The sequence below is a fragment of the Solanum lycopersicum genome, chromosome 7 (assembly GCF_036512215.1).
Source record: "Solanum lycopersicum chromosome 7, SLM_r2.1".
NCBI lineage: Eukaryota > Viridiplantae > Streptophyta > Magnoliopsida > Solanales > Solanaceae > Solanum > Solanum lycopersicum.
The window spans coordinates 68,009,973-68,015,972 of record NC_090806.1 but is presented as its reverse complement, the minus strand read 5'-3'; positions in this window follow the sequence as shown (position 1 = coordinate 68,015,972).

Below are 6,000 nucleotides of genomic sequence, written 5' to 3'. Positions count from 1 at the left end.
TCTCTTGGAGTTGAAAATTCATTATTTAATACAAGAAAAAAATTTCAAAAATTGCGAAAACATGGTGCGGTAATCAATTAATTGAAGGTTTCCATGATTTTCATGCAATCCACAATTGATTTTTAAATTTAAAAAATGAGAGAATAGGAAGAAAATTTTATCAGTCGCCTTAACTAATAGCTATTATCGCACAGAGTTATTTTACGATCAAGGGGTTTTGTCATCTTTGTTATAATATACGATTAAAAATATTTTATTATATCTAGGAAAAGTCGAATCTCATTTAACTAATTCGTATATTTACTTTTTCAAATTTTTGAATTCTTTAGTTAAAATTCTAACTCTAACACCACATATCTTAAAAGATTAATTTTTATCAAAAGAAAATAAAATCTAAGAAATTGATATTTTCTTAAAAATAATAATTATTACTATTAATTGAGTGATAATAGTAAAATTAATTTGAATATAAATACTACACAGGACAATTTGATAATCCAGTCAACTGATAACCTAGCTATGTGATCAAAGGCATATTCACTGCTCCTAAATGATTAAAAAAAACATGACATTTTAATATCGCACAACAACTCCCATGACTTTGGTAACAAAAAAAAAAAGTGAGTATAACACTTCAACGATCAGTTATTAAATTACACATACTAGCTCATAAAACGTATTCTGAATCGAGTTTGTCATATAAGTTTGTCTGGCATATTTTATAGTTTTTATATAATTTATAATTATTATAAATTGTTGAATTTATTCAGTTCGTATAAATTATTTAATATAGAGTACCTTACGATACTACATAAAAAATGAAATATAGCAGTAATTAATTAGCAATTACAGCTAAATGTGTATTTTTAGCGGCAATTAGCACTTTTTGTATATGTACGTTTTAGCGACATTGGATATAATGACACTTAATTAATGTCAATAAAGACTTTAACATTCTTTATTAATGTATCTTCTTATTATCGCTAAAAATTATTTTTTTAAATACGACTAGTAGAAAATGTGATAAAAGGTTAAAAATGCTTACGGGTTATCAATCTTATGGTTACAAAAAATACAAAATTAATCGATGTAAACATTTTATCAGCTTCGTATGTAAACTCATGAAATAAAAATTAACATGTGTTTTGATGAAATGGTTAGAACTCTCCACCATTAATCAAACATCTTATATTTGAATATATATAAATAAAAAATATTTATAAACATGAATTCAAATTTAATCGAGACGAAAAAAAACAGAGGTTGATTTTATATTCAAATAGGATGAAGGGCATGTATGGAAATTCAATGGAACACAGAATCTTTACCAGTCAAAAGCAAAACTGGTAAGGACTCTGACTCTCTGAGAGGTTTAGATATGAAATCATTATAAAAATTGGATTCTCAGTTGGTAAATATAATTAATAAATTAAGTATCATTATGATAATAAAAAGACCTTTTTTATTTAATTTTTTTAGCTTTTTTTTTCACTATAAAAGACCTTTCTTTACTACGAAGCAGTTATCACAAAAGGAAGAAAATAAAAAACTCGAAATATTCAAATCAATTTTTTTTTTAAATCTCTAAATACGTATTCTTCAACTCAACGGCGTCAGCTGCACGTGAAGGAATCTCAAAATAGTAAAAAAAAAAATTAAAAGATATTGGAACTCAAAATTTTGCTTTTTAGAATAATTTATTGGTCTTATTCAAGTTTCTGAATGTCATTTAAATTAATATTCCATTAAATCAATTTTGGTTTTGAATTTTTGAAGCTATGAACAAAAAATTGAATAAGTTTTTCTTTTATTTTTTTTTTAAAAAACAAGTTGGCTTTATTGATTAAAAAGAATAGAGGTTTTGTACTTATATATAATATAAAGTTTAATTAGTTCTTAAAAGAAGTAAAATGAAAATAAGTCTCACATTATTATTATTGTTTGCTTGACTTTCACTTTAATCATATTTAATCAAATGATTAATTAGTAACCTTTTTGGACCAAAAATATTTTTTAAAATTTCATGATTTTTGAGTAAAGCTACGTGATAATTTCCAAACGTTCGCTAATAGAAATTCGACCATCCTTAAATAAACTCATTCATATTTTAAGTGATTATAAAGGGATTAAATTTGTGCAAACAATATAATTTTTTTATGATGAGTTCGAAACTTATTTATTCCAATGTTTCTTTTTGTTCCCAAATATCATATTTAAACGCTGAGATATAAACATAAGATAATTCGTTATATAAATTTCTTCATTTAATTATAACTAATTAGTATTATATTTTAACTTATCAATTAATAATATACGTCGATTAGAATAAAATAAACACAAATTTATTTATTGATTTTTCCTAACATTATTCTGCGTCTCATCAATAATTCATTGGTAAATATTTATAAACATTTTGGATTTCACGATCTATTATTTTGCACGTTTGTCGAGTTTCGAAAACGACGTGCATTAATTTGTTAAATTTAAGAAGAAAAGTTCTTTTAAGTTTTATGATTGTGGTGAAAAAGAATGATTAATCCTCCTTAAAAAATTTCATTTCAAATGAAAAAGAGACAAGTTGCCTTCTTAAATATGATTTGAACTTAATTTTTTAAAAATTTAGGTTCAAATTTATGTTAATTATACGGTATCATAGTAGAATCTATCGTGAATTATTATTTATCATTAATGTGCCTTAAATTATTTACAATCTTTAGCCGTTTAATAGATGGCATTTTTAATAACAATTACTATTATTGAAAATATCCTTAAATTCTATAGCGAATTGCAATTAACTAATATTACTATATATTTTAGCATTCTTTATTATGTATATGACACTTTGTATGGATAAATCTCCTCACTGTGTAATAGTCTGCAAACCTTATGGGGAATGTAAATCGCATTAGACAAGATAGGCTTGACTTAAAAAACATTTGGAAGGGATCGATCATGAATTATTCGTATGAATAATCACTCTTCAAACCAACTGAGTCATTTAAAAAGATTTATATATATATATATTTATTTATCGCTAAAATTTATTTTGTTATAATATCACGCGAGAGTGAAAAAAGACTGAGTGATTTTCTTAATGAGAGTGTGTCAAATGTCATCATTTTAAGGAAAAGGAAAAGTTTACAATAGTTTTCCTACTCTTTTATATATAATATATATATATAAAAAAAAGGTTAATGTTATAATTAATCAAAATAAAGCTGTAAAATTAGTGATTAAGGAGTCACGTGCACACGTGCGATGGCAGTGAGTCGGTGCATCGTTTCGCATAAAAAAAAGGGTAGCGCACGAATTGCGGAGCAGTCAATATTTCTCCCTCACGCGCTGCATATAAGCAAATTGAGGTTGCCAAATTCAAATAATTCTGATCGTTTAATCGAAAATAAATTATTATGTGAATAATTATTTTGTAAAGTTTGATTAGAAATAAATTATTTTAAGATTTAATATATTAAAATAAATTATTTCATAATATATATGACATATGTCAACACTAAGGCATACATAATAAAAATAATAATTTTAATATGATCTAATATCTATAACTAAATGCAAGATAAAATAATATTTCTACATCTTATCCATTAAGTAATTATATATGTACCTCATACCAAATGATTCTTTAAAGTTTGAATTTTGGGATTATATTATGGTGTCAAATTTGAAAAAAATCCAAGCAATTGGTAAAATTAATGTCACATCATTAAAAAATTATGAGTTCATATGGTGGAAAAAAGTATTTGAAGAAATATGTGGTAAAATAGTGTACAATAACCTCTTATTATTAGATACTGATGTTTGATAGATTTTTAGAACTTATAATCTAAAACGAATCATAAATAACTTAAATAATAACGTAACTAAAAAACTTAAAAGTTAAATTGTTAATACTAAATAAAAAAATATTGTTATTTTTTTAAAACAATCTAAAAATAGTGCAACATAAAACGGAAAGAATGAATAATTGATTATGGTTATTACTTAGGGCCCGTTTGGATGGGCTTAATAAAAACAACTTTAAAAAAGTACTTTTAAAAGTGCTGAAACTTATTTTTAAAATAAGCAGTTATGCGTTTGGATAAAAGTGTTGAAGTTGTTATGTCAAACGTGAAAAGGAAAAAATGGAAGAAAGAAATGTTAGGGTTATATGGGTAATTTGGAGATTGTACAAAAATAGTAAGCACAAAAAGATAAAAATGTGGTCAACTTAAAACAACTTATAAGCTAAAAGAAAAAAGCACCTCTACCCCAGCTTTTAATTTTTGGCTTAAAATAAGTTTTTTTAGCTTAAAATAAGCTGTTTTGAGTATTGCCAAACAGCTAAATAAGTCAAAAACCAGCTTTTAAGTCAGTTTGATCAGCTTTTAAGCTGAGCCAAACAAGCTCTTAATAATGTGTTTGTGTTTGTGTTTTGTTCTAAATAAGCCTGCACTGTTTTTCTCCCTCTTTAATTTATAAGTCTTATTTAAGGACAATTTCTTGTAAAGTGAAAAAGAAATCACTCTTCTAAAATACTCTCTATTCGTAATAATTTATTTATTTTTTATTTTTTATTTTTTAATTATTCTTATTTACTTATTCATCTTGATAAATTAAGAAAGAATAAAATATTTTTATGTATTATATTATCAATAAATTGTTTTGAAAAAGATAAAACTTTTTAAAAATCAGAAGTTTTTAATTAATTCACTTCATAATTAACAGATTAAAATAATAAATTCATTATGTCAATAATTGATTTGTTGATAGATATGATAATTTAATAGTGAACAAATAATTAAATACTAGTTCATAAGAATAATATGGAAGTACAAATATGTTAGATGTTCAAAATAATTGTGTTGAATGTGTTTGAATCATTTAACACGATGACAAAATTAATATTTGGTAAACGTTTTATATACTAATTAACAGTGTTGCCAAAGACTTTTTAGTTCCAACGTGTGAAATATTTTGTGACAATATAAATTGTGTAATGATTTTCTCATAGCCACTTGCTATGTTTATTTGTTTATAATGCACGTTATAATAAACCATGAGCACACGTACATCAAATTGACATGGATTTAACACATATATACGTGTATATGAAAGGAAATGTTAAATAGTAAATATTTGTGGAAAAATGAGATCTCTTGTTCATTTATAATTATTCTTTTTCAGATATGTTATGTATTAAAGAAAAAATCTATCGTAAAAAAATAATATAAAACTAAAAATAAGTTTGTAAAGAGTTAAGTAAATGATGTCATGTCAATGTTATTACTATCATATATTATGTACCGTCCATATTAGACGGGCAACGACCAATATGCTCTTACAAAGACTTGACTTTTTAACAAAGACGGATGAAGAATTTTAAATTTACTTATCCACCAAGCAAAGATCAAGGGAGTTGAAATTTACCAACATACTACACCACACTAACTACTCGAGAGTCGTTTAGTTAGTGCATTACAGCAAAAATAACTTTTAGCGGTATTAAATATTGATATTAATAAAGAGTGCTAAAATTTTTACCGGAATTACTTAAGTGTCATTTGAACCAATGTCGCTAAAGGTTTTAGGGACATATACAAAGAGTGACAATTATCACTAAAAATACATATTTAGCGGCAATTAAGAATTAAATGCCATTAGTAATCATTTTTGTTATAGTGATGGGATAGATAATGATATTTCATGAGTTGGAACATCCCATATTGAGATTATTTTATCCCACCTTTCATATAGGATAACTTATCCCACTGTTTGTACTACAACGACGAGATGAAATAATCTTGAAATTAAGTAACACTTACTACCAACTGCTTGCTAAGATAGAAATAACCTCTCTATCTTGATGTGATAGTAAGATTTGTATACATTCTATCCTTCTCGGAACTCACTTGCCAAAATTCACTGAATATGTTGTTGTTGATGTTGTTATTACCTAACACAAGATAAAATAAATCTAAAGGATATATCGAGGTTATTACCCTA